At 39.4% G+C, this 15,992-nt stretch overlaps 2 pseudogenes; both read left to right on the top strand.

Moving 5' to 3' along the window:
- LOC107975631 (suppressor APC domain-containing protein 2-like) overlaps positions 1-15,992 on the top strand; it is a 45,508-nt pseudogene that overhangs the window by 11,377 nt on the left and 18,139 nt on the right.
- On the top strand, positions 14,436-15,272 carry LOC129144571 (borealin-like; annotated as a pseudogene).

Here is a 15,992-nt window from a genome sequence, read left to right as displayed (position 1 = left end):
AGTCTCACGAGATCTGATGTATGTATCAGGGGTTTCTGCTTTTGCTTCTTCCAATTTTCTCGTTCCACTGCCATGTAAGAAGTGCCATTCACCTCCCATGATGCTTTTAAGGCCTCCCCAGCCACGTGGAACTGTAAGTCCAATGAAACCTCTTTTTCTTCCCAGTCTCAGGTATATCTTGATCAGCAGCATGAAAATAGACTAATACAGGTGGTTTCTCCAAAATTGAAAATAAAATTACCATATGATCTAACAATCCTCTTTCTGGGTATATATCTGAAAGAATCGAAAGTAGGGACTTACTTAGATATTTGTAAAGCATATAAATCACATTATTATTCACAATAGCTGAGAGATGGAAGCAACCCAAATGTCCATCAAAAGAAGAATAGGTAAGGGAGGTTTAACCCTGGACTCTGTATTTGATTCCATTGGTCTACATGTCTGTCTTTATGCTACTCCCAAACTATTTTGATTACTGTACCTTTGTAATATGTTTTGAATTCTAGAAGTGTGAGATCTCTAACTTTGGTCTTTCAATATTTTTTTGGCTATTCAGGTCCCTTGGGATTACATTTAAATTTTTGGATGGGTTTTCTCTGTTTCTTGGCCTGTTTCCCCTCCAAGCCAAAATCTCTGAGACAGGGTTCTGGAATTGTGGGTGGAAACAATGGCAGGTTACCCCCCCACCCTGAAGCTTCAGGCACTGCTGGTAACTGAGAGCTCATTGTGGAGGAGCAGCAGTCTGAGGTTCTTTGGATTGCTTCCCCACACAATGAGCCACTGCCTCATGAACTAGGCAAGGTTGGTCAGGGCCCCCATCTTCTCTGTTTTCTGCATACAAGGAAGGGCCCCTATTTCACAAGTAGGTCTTAAGTGGTAAAAGGGAGCCTCCAACTCTCAAATGCACTTGCCAAGGACTTTGCCTCAAAAACAGTAGATGGGGCTTGGATGCAGAATGCTGTATTGTCTCTGGTTTTAGAATCAGGGCAGTAGTAAAGATGACTAAACTCTTTATTTGTGTAAATATTTTATGCTAGTAAATGCCTAAAATATTAGCTTAAAATTTGAAAGATGATTTGTTTTTTTGAGATGGAGTCTCACTCTTGTTGCTCAGGCTGGAGTGCAATGGTGCAATCTTAGCTCACTGCAACCTCTGCCTCCTGGATTCAAGCAATTCTCCTGCCTCAGCCTCCTGAGTAGCAGGGATTACAGGTGCCCACCACCACGCCCAACTAATTTCTGTATGTTTAGTAGAGATGGGTTTTCATCATGTTGGCAAGGCTGGTCTTGAACTCCTGACCTCAGGTGATCCACCCACCTTGGCCTCCCAAAGTGCTGGGATTATAGGCATGAGACACCATGCCCAGCCAAAAGATGATAAATTTTGAAAGTATATATATATATTTAGATTTCCATCCTAGCTTCTCTGCTTAAAAGCCAAAAGATCCTGCACAATTCACTCATCTTCCCTGAGACTGTTAACTTATCTATGCTATGGGATCAATGACATCTCTATTAAGGGTTTTTTTTTCTTGAAGTGTGTCAGGATATGACACACAGAGTCTAGAATGTAACAGGTAACTGTAACTAACTGTTAATTCCATTTCTTCCATTTCTCTTTTCCTATGATTTACATCACCTTTATTTTAAGATACCTCAAACACTAAATAGATTTCTGAATTTAAATGCTAAGTACTGTAAAATTTAAAAAATTCTTTTGGCTGGGCACGTGGCTCACACCTGTAATCCCAGCACTTTGGGAGGCCAAGGTGGGCGGATCACCTGAAGTCAGGAGTTCAAGACCAGCCTGGCCAACATGATGAAACTCGATCTCTACTAAACAATACAAAAATTAGCTTAGGTGTGGTGGCGGGCGCCTGTAATCCTAGCTACTCCGGAGGCTGAGGCAGGAGAATCACTCAAACCTGGAAGGTAGAGGTTGCAGTGAGCAAAGCTCATGCCACTGCACTCCAGCCTGGGTGACAGGGTCAGACTCTGTCTCAAAAAATAAACATAATTTATTGAGACATATAGAGTATTGCTTATTAATACATTTTATATTGTATCCATCAATTATTATAATAGTGGTAGTGATTTTTAATATTTTGTCTTTTAACTTTTATACCAGAGTTAAAAGTTACTTGCATGTTATTTCTTCAACATTCAGGGTAAAGATGGTTCAGGGTGAAGATGGTTCAGGGTAAAGATAGTGTGAGAAAAATGATGTCTACTAAAAATCCTTTTTCTTTGTGTTTCCTACAGCAGGATACCTTGCTTTAGGCTCTGCTCAGTAGACAGTTTCCAATTGTGTGCACAGCCTGAGACTGATGCTGACAGAAACCAATTAGCGCATACTGTCAAGTCTTAAAATGAGACACAGGGTAGATCCCTAATTAAATTTATTACAATATTGTCATTGCTGTCATTTTTATAACAGGAGTGAGAGTAATATAGTAAGCTTTACTGGTGCTAGAGAATTCAATTCATATCATTCTTGTTTTCTAGGGACTGTTACCATTTGCTGTGGTAGGGAGTATGGTTGAAGTGAAAGTTGGAAAAAGGATGGTCAGAGGCTGTTACTACCCTTGGGGAGTTTTGCAAGGTAAATATGAAAGAGGGCAGACTCTGAAATGATTAAGTTAAATATATGTGTATCATTTGTAGTCTCAAAGTAACATTTTAAATTGAGCTAATATTGGTAACTCTTGCTAATCTGTAAGTTAACAATTACTAATGAGGAATGCAAACTCTGTTTTATGTAAATTAATGCTTACTGTGACAATGACTCATTCTCATAGAAGTCTGCTGAACGCTGCTTTAAGCCAAAATCTCCAGAGGCTGGGAAGAACCTCTTTGTTTATCCCGATGCTCCCAATGTGCCACGTGCATATTATCTGTCTTTGTATAAATTATGACATTGAGAATGCTGGAAAGCACTTTAAACAAAATGGAAGCAAAAATACTAGTGTGTAGATGTGTTGCATAAACTCATTGCTAGCTAATGTAGAAACCATTTTAAACTGGTCACTAGAAAAAAGAGTGATAAACTTTTTAAAACAAAGTACAATTTACCTTTGGCTAAAGATTATACCTTTGACATTTATATTATTATTTAGCATCATAATGAGTTAGAATAGTGTAGTAAGCAGTAATTTATTATCTTGTTCATATAGTTATGGTACTAATTATTGGGGAATGGAAGATTTCTACTTGTACTGGTTTCCAAATGATATTTTTGGTTTTTTTGTTTGTTTTTTGAGACAGATTTTTCTCTTGTCACCCAGGCTGGAGTGCAAGTGCCACGATCTTGGCTCACCGCAACCTCCGCCTCTCAGGTTCAAGTGATTCTCCTGCCTCAGCCTTCTGAGTAGCTGGGATTACATGTGCCTGCCACCACACCTGGCTAATTTTTGTATTTTTAGTAGAGACAGGGTTTCACCATATTAGGCTGATCTCAAACTCCCGACCTCAGGTTATCCACCTGCCTTGGCCTCTAAAAGTGCTGGGATTATAGGCATGAGCCACCATGCCCAGCCCCGAATGATGTTTTTCAAAAAATGACATATTAGAAATTTTAAAATTTGTTAAACTTTTGTTTAACTTAATGTTTTAATATATAAACTTAATGTTTTAATGTATATTATGTTGTATTATATATTAGTATGTGTTATAAAATATATATCTGTACTATATGTTGATGTATAAAATTTGGTCACAGTATTACTCACAATAAACCATATATTATCAATCTTCTGGACATGATAAACACAGGAGAGAGCCATACAAATTATTTTTCATTAATTAATCTTAATTGTCAAATAAAATTGTATGTACTTATCATGTACAACATGATGTTTTGAAATACATATACATTGTGGAATGGCTAAATTGATATAATTAACATGTGCTATCTCAATTATTTTTGTGATGAAAGCTTAACATCTATCTTAGCAATTTTCAAGAGTATAAAATATTGTTATTAACACAGTCACTATGTTGTGCAATAGATCTCTTTAACTTGTTCTTATCTAACTAAAAGTTTGTATCCTTTGACTAACATCTCTCCTACTATACCCTCTACCTAACTCATGTAACCAGCATTCTACTCTCTGTTTCTATAAGTTTAACTTTTAAAAATTTGATATGTTAGTGAGATCATTTACTATTTGTCTTTCTGTGCTTGGCATATTCACTTAGTGTAAAGTCCTCCAGTTCCATCCATGTTGCTGCAAATGATAGGATTTCCTGATTTGTAAGGCTGAATAGTATTCCATTGCATATATATACCACACATTTTTTCCTCATGCATCCATTCATGGACACTTAGATTGCTTCCATATCTTGGCTCTTGTGAGTAATGGTAGTGTAGGTATCTCTCTGACATACTGACTTCATTTTGGGGAGGTATATATATCCAGTAGTGTGATTGCTGGATCATATGGTAGTTGTTTTATTTTTAATTTTTTGAAGAAGCTCCATACTGTTTTTCATAATGGCTGTCCTAATTTACGTTGCCACCAACAGTGTACAAGGGTTCCCTTTTTTCCACATCCTTACCAGCACTTGTTTGTCTTATTGATAATAGTCATTTTAGCATGGGTGAAGTAACAGCTTATTGTGTTTTAAATTTTTTCTTTTTTTGAGATGGAGTTTAGCTCTTGTTGCCCAGGCTGGAGTGCAATGGTGTGATCTCGGCTCACTGCAACCTCTGCCTCCTGGGTTCAAGCAATTCTCCTTCCTCAGCCTCCCTAGTAGCTGGGATTACAGGCACATGCCACCATACCCAGGTAATTTTTTTTTTTGTATTTTTAGTAGAGATGGGGTTTTGGCATGTTAGGCAGACTAGTCTCAAACTCCTGACCGCAGGTGATCTGCCTGCCTCAGCCTCCCAAACTGCTAGGATTACAGGCATGAGCCACCACACCAGGCCTTTGTTTTTTAATTTTTAATTTGTATGGATACATAGTAGGTGTAAGTATTTATAGGGCACATGAGATATTTGATACTGGCATTCAGTGTGTAGTAATCACATCAGGGTAAATAGAGTACCCATCAACTCAAGCATTTATCCTTTCTTTGTGTCACAAACAATCCAAGTATACTCTTTTAGTTATTCTAAAATGTACAATAAATTATTGTTGACTGTAGTCACCTCCTGTGCTATCAAATACTAGATCTTATTCATTCTATGTAACTATTTACTTGTACCATCAACCATCCCTGCTTCTCTCCCTCCCCAGTCCTTTCCTAGTTTCTGGTAATAAACATTCCTCTCTTTATCCCCATGGGTTCAATTGTTTTAATTTTTAGCTCCACAAATGCGTGAGAACATGTGAAATTTGTCTTCCCGTGTCTTATTTCACTTAACATAATATCCTCGGTTCCATTCATGTTGTTGCAAATGACGGGATCTCATTATTTTTTATGGCTGAACAGTACTCTATCATGTATATGTACCACATTTACTTTATTCATTCATCGATGATGGATACTTAGGTTGCTTTCAAATTTTGGCTATTGTGAATACTGCTGTAACAAACATGGGAGTGGAGCTATCTCTTTAATATACTACTTTCCTTTTTTCTGGGTATATACCCACTAGTGGGATTGCTGGATCATATGGTAGTTCTATTTTTAGTTTTTTTGAGGAAACTCCATACTTTTTTCCGTAAAGACTGTACTGATTGACATTCCTGCCAACAGTGTACAAGGATTCCTTTTTCTCCACACCTTCACCAGCATTTGTTATTGCCTGTCTTTTGGATAAAAGCTTTTTTAACTGGGGTGAGATGATACCTCATTGTAGTTTTTATTTGCCTTTCTCTGGTAATCAGCGATGTTAAGTACCTTTTCATTTGCTTGTTCGGCATTTTAAAACACCCACAATGAGCAGTTACTTCACACATGTTAAAACGGCTATTATCAATAAGACAAAAGAAGACATTTTTATGTCTTCTTTGGAGAAATGTCTATTCAGATCTTTTGCCCATTTTAAATTGGATTATTAGATTTTTTCCTATTGAGTTGTTTGAGTTACTTAAATATATTCTGGTTATTAATCTCTTGTCAGATAAATAGTTTGCAAATATTTTCTCATTGTGTAGGTTGTCTCTTCACTTTGTTGATTGTTTCCTTTGTTTTGCAGAAGCTTTTTAATTTGAGATGATCCCATTTGTCTATTTTTGCTTTGATTGCCTGTGCTTGTGGGGTATTACTCAATAAACGTCCTGAAGAGTTTCCCCAATGTTTTTTATAGTAGTTTCATAGTTTGAGGTCTTACATTTAAGTCTTTAATCCGTTTTGATTTGATTTTTGTATGTGGTGAAAGATAATGGTTTCTTTCTTCTGCATATGGATATCCAGTTTTCCCAACACCATTTATTGAAGAGCTTATCCTTTCCCCAGTGTATGTGCTTGGCACCTTTGTTGAAAATGAGTTCTCTGTGGCTGTATGGATTTATTCCTGGGTTCTCTATTCTGTTCCATTGGTCTGTGTGTCTGTTTTTATGCTGGTACCATGCTGTTTCACTTATGGCTTTGTAGTATAATTCGAAGTCAGGTAATGCGATTCCTCCAGTGTTGTTATTTTTGTCCAGAATTGCTTTAAGTATTTTTTTGGTTCCATATACATCTTAGGATTGTTTTTTCTTTTTCTTTGAAGAATGTCACTGATATTTTGATAGGTATTGCATTGAATCTATTATAGATTGCTTTGGGTAGTATGGACATTTTAACAATATTATTGATTCTTCCAATCCATGAACATGAACTATGTTCTCATTATTTTGCATCCTTTTCAATTTCTTACATCAATATTTATAGTTTTCATTGTAGGGATTTTTCATTTCTTTGGTCATGTTTATTTCTAGGTATTTTATTTTATTTATAGCTATTGTAAATTGGATTAGTTTTTTATTCAGATTTTCACTGTTGGCATATAATAATGCTACTGATTTTTGTAGGTTGATTTTGTATGTTGTAACTTTATTAATTTTGTTTATCAGTTCCAATAGTTTTATTTTGGTGGAGTCTTTAGGTTTTTCTGCATAGGAGATCATATCATCTGCAAACAAGAATAATTTGACTTCTTCCTTTCCAATTTGGAACCCCCTTATATCTTTCTCTGGTCTTATTGCTCTAGCTAGGACTTCCAGTTGAATAACAGTGGTGAAAGTGGGCATCCTTGTCATTTTCCAGATCTTAGAGGAAAAGCTTTAAGTTTTTTTCCCATTCAGTATGATACTAGCTGAGAGTCTGCCATACATGGCTTTTATTATGTTGAGGTATGTTGCTTCTATCCACAGTTTTTTGAATTTTTTTATGATGAAGGGATATTGAATTTTATCAAATGCCCTTTCAGCATCAATTGAAATGATCATATGGTTTTTGTCCTTCATTCTGATAGGAATGTACCATACTGATATGATGTACCATATTGATTGATTTGTGTGTGCTGAAGCATCCTTGCATCCCTGGGATAAATTCCACTTGGTCGTGGTGAAGGATTTTTAATGTGTTGTTGAATTCAGTTTGCTAGTATTTTTTGAGGGGTTTTTCATCAATGTTCCTCAGAGATATTGGCCTGGAGTTTTCTTGTTTTGATGTGTCTTTCTGTGGTTTTGGTATCAGGGTAATACTGGCCTTGTTGAATGAGATCTGATTTATTCCCTTCTCCTATATGTTTTAGAATAGTTTGAGTAGAATTAGTATTGGTTCTTTAAATGTTTGCTGAAATTCAGCAGTGAAGCCATCAGATCCTGGACTTGTCTTTGCTGGGAGACTTCTTATTATGATTTTGGTCTCATTACTTGTTACTTGTCCTTCAGGTTTACAATTTCTTCATGGTTCAATCTTGATAGTATGTATATGTCTAGGAATTCATCAATTTCTTCTATGTTTTTAAATTTATTGGCATATAGTGGCTCACAGTGGCCTCTAATGAGCCTTTGGATTTCTGCAGCCTCAGTTGTAATGTCTCCTTTTTCTTTCTTTCTCTTTTTTTATTTTTAGAGATGGGGTCTCACTATGTTGCCCAGGATGGTCTCAAACTCCTGGCTCAAGCAATCCTCCTGCCTCAGCCTCCCAAAGTGCTGGGATTACAGGCATGAGCCACTGCACCTGGCCATTATGTCTCCTTTTTCATCTCTGATTTTATTTATTTGGATCTACTCTTTTTCTTTCTCAGTATGGCTAAAGGTTTGCAGATTTTGTTTATATTTTCAAAAAATAAACTTTTCATTTCATTGATCTTTGGTATTTTTTTCATTTTAATTTCATTTCTTTCTGCTCTGATTTTTATTATTTCTTATACTAATTTTGGGTTTGGTTTGCTCTTGCTTTTCTAGTTCTTTAAGATGCATTGTTAGATTGTTTATTTGATGTTTTTCTACTTTTTTGATGTAGGCACTTATTGCTATAAACTTTGTTCTTGGTACTGCTTTTGCTGTGTCCCATAGGTTTTGGTATGTTATATTTCCATTTTTATTTGTTTCAATAAATTTTAAAATTACCTTCTTTATTTCCTCATTGACCCACTGGTCATTCAGGAACATATTGCTTAATTTCCATGTGTTTGTGTAGTTTCCAAAGTTCCTCTTGTTATTGATCTACACTTTTATTCCATTGTAGTCAGGGATAATACTTGATGATTTCGTATTTTGCATTGTTTAAGACTTGTTTTGTGGCCTAACATATGCTCTATCCTTGAGAATATGCTACATGCAGAGGAGAAGAATGCGCATTCTGTAGCCATTGGATGAAATGTCCTGTAACTATCTTTTAGGTTCATTTGGTCCATACTGCAGATTAAGTCAGGATTTTTTTGCTGATTTTCTGTCTGGATGATCTGTCCAATGCCGAAAGTGGAGTGTTGAAGTCTCCAGCTATTATTGTATTGGAATCTTTCTTTTTCTTTAGCTCTAATAATATTTCCTTTATATATCTAAGTGCTCCAATGTTGGGTACGTACATATTTATAGTTGTTATGGCCTCTTGCTGAATTGATCCCTTTATTCATATGTAATGAACCTTCCTTGTCTGTTTTTACAGTTTCTGTCTTGAAATGTATTTTATCTTATATAAGTATACATTTTCGTGTTCTGTTTTTGTTTCCATTTGCATGGAATTATTTTTTCCCATCCCTTTATTTTCAGTCTATTTGTGTCTTTTTAAGTGTGTTCTTGTAGGCAACGGATCGTTGGGTCTTGTTTTTTTTGTTGTTGTTTTTTGGTTTTTGGTTTTTTTTTGAGACAGAGTCTTGCTCTGTCACCCAGGCTGGAGTGTAATGGCACAATCTCGGCTCACTGCAACCTCCACCTCTAGGGTTCAAGCGATTCTCCTGCCTCAGCCTCCCGAGTAGCTGGGATTACAGATGCCCACCACCATGCCCAGCTAATCACTCTGTGTTTCTTGATTGGAGAGTTTAGTCCATTTACTCACATTCAAGGTTATTATTGATAAGTAAGGACTTACTCTTATCATTTTGTTATTTGTTTTCCGGTGACTTTGTGGTCTTCTCTTCTTTCTTTCCTACCTTCTTGTCTTCCTTTTAGTCCAGGTGATTTTCTCTGATGGTATACTTTAATTTCTTGTTTTCTATTTTTTGTGTATCTATTGTATGTTTTTTTTGAGGTTACCATGAGGCTTGCATATAGCATCTTATAACCCATTATTTTAAACTGATGACAACTTATCAGTGATTGCATAAATGAACAAAGAAACTAATGAATGAGCAAAAAACTAATAAAAACTTTACACTTTAACTTCATCCCTCCACTTTTTTAACGTTTAAAAATTTTCTATTTCTATCTTATACTGTCTATGTCTTGAAAAGTTGTAGTTATCATTTTTGATAGGTTTACATTTTAGTATTTCTACTACAGATATGAGTGCTTTACCCACTACAATAAGCTTGTTATAACATTCCATGTGTATCTGTATACTTACTATTAGGTTGGTGCAAAAATAGTTGCAGTTTTTGCTATTAGAAGTTATGGCATTAAAAGTAATGGCAAAAAACACAGCTCCTCTTTCTTTTTTTTTTGTTTTTTTTTGTTTGTTTGTTTGTTTGTTTTGAGACAGAGTCTAGCTCTGTCACCCAGGCTGGAGTGCAATGGCGTGATCTTGGCTCACTGCAACCTCCGCCTCCCAGGTTCAAGCAATTATCCTGCCTCAGACTGCCGAGTAGCTAGGATTACAGGTATCTGCCACCATGTCCAGCTAATTTTTGTATTTCTAGTAGAGATGGGGTTTCATTGTGTTGGCCAGGCTGGTCTTGAACTCCTACCTTGTGATCCTCCCGCCTCAGCCTCTCAAAGTGCTGGGATTACAAGCATGAGCCACCATGCCCGACCCACAGTTCCTCTTGAGCTAACCTAATATTACCAGTGAGTCTTGTACCTTCAAATGGTTTCCTATTGCCCATCAATGTTATATATATATATATATGAATTCCCTTTAGTATTTATTTTAGGACAGGTTTGGTGCTAATGAAATCCTTCAACTTGTATTTGTCTGGGAAAGTCTTCATTTCTCCTTCATGTTCATAGGATATTTTTACTGGATGTACCATTCTTGGCTAAAAGGTTTTCTTCTTCAGCATTTTACGTATGTCATGCCATTCTCTCCTGGCCTGTAAGTTTTCCACTGAAAAGTGTGCTGCCAGACACATTGAGGCTCCATTGTGTGTTACTTGTTTGTTTTCTCTTGCTGCTTTTAGGATCCTTTCTTTATCCTTGACCTTTGGGAGTTTGATTATCACATCCCTTGAGGTAATCTTCTATGGGTTAGATCTGCTTGGTGTTCTATAACTTTCTTGTACTTGAACATTGATATCTTTCTCTAGGTTTGAGACATTCCCTGATATTATCCCTTCGAATAATCTTTCTACTCCTATCTCTCTCTCTCTCTGCCTCCTTTTTAAGGCCAATAACTCTTAAATTTGCCCTTTTGAGACTATTTTTAGATCCTGTAGGTACACTTTATTTTTAAATTCATTTTTCTTTTGTCTCCTCTAACTGTATTTTCACATAGCTTTCTTCAAGCTCAGTAATTTTTTCTTCTGCTTGACCAGTTCTGCTGTTAAGGGACTCTGATGCATTCTTCAGTATGTCAATTAGTTTTTTTAGTTTCAATATTTCTGTTTGATTTTTTAAAAACTATTTTAATCTCTTTGGTAAATTTATCTAATATAATTCTGAATTTCTTCTCTGTGTTATTTTGAATTTCATTGAGCTCTTTCAAAACAGCTATTTTGAATTCTCTGAAAGGTTACTTATCTCTGTCCTGAGACATGTGATTGGGATTGGTCACTAGTGCCTTATTTGTTTCATTTGGTGAGGTCATGTTTTCTGGGATGGTCTTGATGCTTGTCAATGTTTATCTATATCTGGGCATTGAATAGTTATATATTTATTGTAATCTTTGCAGTCTGGGCTCAATTGTGCCTGTTCTTCTTGAGAAGGTTTTCTAAGTATTCAAAGGGAATTTACTAGGGAGTACCCCAAGCCCAGTAACACTGTGACTCTAGCCGACTCATACTGCCTCAGTGGTCTTGGATAATATCTGGGAGAATTCCCTGGATTATTAGGCAGAATCTCTCAAACTCTTTCTCACTTTCTCCCAAACAGAAGGAGTCTCTCTGTCTGTGCTAGGTTGCTTGGAGTTGAGGAAGGGGTGACATAGTGGCTCCTGTGGCCACCACGGCTGGGACTGTGCTGGGTCACATATGAAGCCTGCAAATTACTGGGTCCTGCCCAAGGCCCATGGCAACTACTGCCTTGCTACTACTTATGTTTGTTTGAGGCCCAAAGGATCTTTAGTCAGCAGGTGGTGAGTCCTGCCCGGCTGGGTCCATCTCTTCAGTGCAGCAAGTTCCCTTCTGTCCCAGAGTGAGTCTAGAAATGTCCAGGAAGTAGGTCCTGGAATCGGTTTAGTGTGTGTTTTACTGTGGCTGAGCTGCTACTCAAGTTGTAAGACAAAGTTCTCTTCTAATCTTCCTTCTCTTTCGCACAAGTGGAAGGCATCTCTCTTTGAGCTGCACTACCTGGAGTTGGGGGAGGTGTGATACAAGCATTTCTTGGCCACCAAAACTGGTGTCTTACTGGGTCACATGCATTCCCATTCCACTGGCTCTGAGCAAGCTCAGTACCTGGACTTGCCCAAGGACTGCAGACCCTGTGGCCTGACTGCCTTTCAAATTTATCCAGGACCCCAGGGCACTTTAATTAACATGTGGTGGAGGTAGCTGGAACTTAAGTTCCTATCTATCTCTGGCATGGGGGATTCCTTTTTAGTGGGTTCTAGGTTAAATGCTCCCTTTGGCCAGGAGTGGTGGCTCACACTTGTAGTCCCAGCACTTTGGGAGGCTGAGGCAGACGGATCACCTGAGGTCAGGAGTTCGAGACCAGCCTGACCAATATGATGAAACCCTGTCTCCACTAAAAATACAAAAGTTAGCCAGGCATGGTGGTGTGTAGCTGTAGTCCCAGCTACTCAGGAGGCTGAGGCAGGAGAATCACTTGAACCTGGGAAGTGGAGGTTGCAGTGAGCCAAGATCGTGCCACTGCACTCCAGCCTGGGTGAAAAAAAAATGTTCCCTTTGTGGGCCCTAGCAGAATTCTGCCCTGTGTTGTGTTCCACTGTGACAAGGCAGTCACTGAGTTCCAATGCAAAGTCCCACGATCACTTCACTCTCCCTCCCCAAAGCACATAGATTCTCTCTCTGTTCAGTATGGTGCTGCTGGGGGATGAATGTCAGCAGGCATAGGCTACACAAGACTCTTTACTACAATCTTCAGTGCCTCCTTTCTTGATATAATGTTAAAAGCAGGTACTGTGATTGCTCACCTGATTTTTCATTCTTATGAAGGTGCTTTCTTGCATGGATAATTGTTCAATTTGGTGTTTATGTAGGGGGATGACTGATGAGGGGTTCTATTCAGCCACCTTACTTCACTCCAGTCCCCATTTTAGCAATTTTGAAATATACAGTAGCTTATTATTAATTTTGGGCACCATGCAGTGCAATAGATCACTGAAGCTTACTCCTCTAGTCTAACTAAAATTTTGTACCGTTTGATCAGTATTTTCCATTTCCTCATCCCTCTGCCTCCCCACTTTCCTCCAGTCACCACCTGTCTACTCTCTATTTCTGTGAGAGTGACGTTTTTAGTTACCACATATAAGTGAGATTATGCAGTATTTGTCCTTCTGTGCCTGGTTTACTTTTTTTTAGCATAGTGTCCTACAGTTTCATTCATGTTTTACACATGACATGATTTCATTCTTTTTAAAAGCTCTACAGTATTTTATTCTGCACCTTGTTGATGGGCACTTAGATTGCTTCCATATCTTGGCTATTGTGAATAATGATGACAAATATAACGCTTAGGAATAAATCTGACCAAGGAAGTAAAATATCTGCGCACTAAGAACTGTAAATCTTGGCCAGGTGCGGTGGCTCAACCTGTAATCTCAGCACTTTGGGAGGCTGAGGCAGGTGAATCACTTGAGGCCAGGAGCTTGAGACCAGCCTGGCCCACATGGCAAAACCCCATCTCTACTAAAAATACAAAAACTTAGCCATGTGTGGTGGTGGGCACCTGTAATCCCAGGTTTTCATGAGGCTGAGGCAGGAGAATCACTTGAACCTGGGAGGTGGACATTGCAGTGAGCCGAGATTGCACCACTGCACTCCAGCCTGGGTGACAGAGCAAGACTCTGTCTCAAAAAAAAAAAAAAAAAAAAAACACTGGGTGCAGTGGCTCACACCTGTAATCCCGGCACTTTAGGAGGCAGAGGCTGGCAGATCACCTGAAGTCAGGAGTTCAAGACCAGCCTGGCCAACATGGCGAAACCCCATCTCCACTAAAAAAATAGAAAAATTAGGCTGGGTACAGTGGCTCACACCTCTAATCCCAGCGCTTTGGGAGGCTGAGGCGTGCAGATCACCTGAGGTCAGGAGTTTGAGACAAGCCTGACCAACATGGAGAAACCCCGTCTCTACTAAAAATACAAAATTAGCTGGGCGTGGTGGTGCACGCCTTTAATCCTAGCTACTCGGGAGGCCGAGGCAGGAGAAGTGCTTGAACCCTGGAGGCAGAGTTTGTGGTAAGCCGAGATTGCACCATTGCTCTCCAGCTTGGGCAACAAGAGCAAAACTCCATCTAAAAAAGAAAAAAATAAAAATTAGCCAGATGTGGTGGTGCATGCCTGTAATCTCAGCTACTTGGGAGGCTGAGGCAGGAGAATCTCTTGAACCTGGGAGGGGGATGTTGCAGTGAGCTGAGATCGCACCACTGCACTCCAGCCTGGGCAACAGAGCAAGACTCCACCTCAAAAAAAAAAAAAGCTGTAAAACTCGATTTAAAATTGAAGAAGAGTTTGCCTTCCTGCTCCTTATCTGTTGCTCCCCGCAGCCTCCACTGAGCATCATGGCTCCTAGGAAGGGCAGCAGTTGGGTAGCCAAGACCAACTCCTTAGGGAGGTGGAAGCTCACCTCCTTTCTTAAAGACTTCGAAATGGAAATATGAATCAAGCCAACTGAGTCAGTCAGGCAGAACCTCTTCAAAGAGGTGGATAACCTCTACAACATCCAGATCCTGTGGCTCCCAAAGGCACTGCGCAAAGATGAATGTCTTAACTACTTCTCCTTTGGAGGAAACAAACAAGGCTTAGAAGAGGCAGCAACAGCTGACCTGGATATCACCGAAATAAGCAAACGAACTGCAGAAGCTATTCAAACACCCCTGAAATCTACTAAAGCATGAAAGGTGATACAAGTAGATGAAATGATAGTGGAAGAGAATGAAGAGGAGGAAAATAAACGCAGGGATCTTCAAACTGCAAGAGTCAAAAGGTGAACTCCATCCAAGAAGAGAACTCAGTCTGTACAAGGAAAAGGCAGAAGAGAAAGGTCAAGCTGTGCTAACACTGTTACCCGAACTGTGGGCTGATTGGATGTGTCCATAGTGAAACCAACTCCAGGCCTGATACCCACGTTTGACTTGAGGGTCTTCATGATCCCTGGCCTGTGCACTCCTGCCACAGGAGAGCAGAATTACAACATCTCAGGAAATGGCAGCCCTCTTGCCCATAGCAAAGAGATCTTCCTCACTGTGCCAGCGGGTGGCAAAGAGTGCATGTGATTTTTTGCCAGTGACTTGCAGAGGCTCAGTATTGCCCAGCTAGATCCGTAGGCCTTGGGAAACATTAAGAAGCTCTCCAAACATCTTGCCCAAATCTGCAGCAGCACACGAACCCATAAATGAGAAGCCAAAGTTGACAGGATGGACTTTTTTTTTTCCCTTGGGAGAGAGTTTTGCTCTTATCACCCAGACTGGAGTGCAATGGCATGATCTTGACTCACTGCAACCTCTGCCTCCCTGGTTCAAGTGATTCTCTTGCCTCAGCCTCCTGAGTAGCTGGGATTACAGGTGCCTGCCACCATGCCCGGCTAATTTTCTGTATTTTAAATAGAGACAGGGTTTCACCACGTTGACCAGGCTGGTCTCGAACTCCTGACCTCAGGTAATCCCCCCGTCTTGGACTCACAAAGTGCTGGGATTACAGGCTTGAGTCACTGCACCCAGCCAAGACTTCTTCCCTTCAGGCTTATTGTTTGAGTGTAAAGCTCCAAAGCTAGGAGCCATGTTCCTCTGGCGGAATTCAGGAAGGGGAGAGACATGGTCTTCCCACACCAGTTAGGTAGAGCTATGCTGTTCAGCCCTTCCTCCCAGCTGACCCCAGCCATTGCTTACAGGGACCATGCCATGGAAACATCCTGTCAGTCTCCAGCTGAATCTTCCCTGCCCACTGAGCGGCTGCCTTCTGCCCCCTGTACCTCAGCATTCTCTTTGCCCTGCCCTGCCTGCAACCGAGGTGGTGCACAAGAACTCCGTGTTCTCTAGAAGACTGCCTCCACCACCCCTACCCAGAAAGCCTTTGCATCTGGCATTTCTGCTCTCTATGCTTGAGACTGGGGGGTTTAG

The sequence above is a fragment of the Pan troglodytes genome, chromosome 6, assembly GCF_028858775.2.
Source record: "Pan troglodytes isolate AG18354 chromosome 6, NHGRI_mPanTro3-v2.0_pri, whole genome shotgun sequence".
NCBI classification, from domain to species: Eukaryota; Metazoa; Chordata; class Mammalia; order Primates; family Hominidae; genus Pan; species Pan troglodytes.
This window is presented reverse-complemented; position numbering and strand designations above follow the sequence as displayed.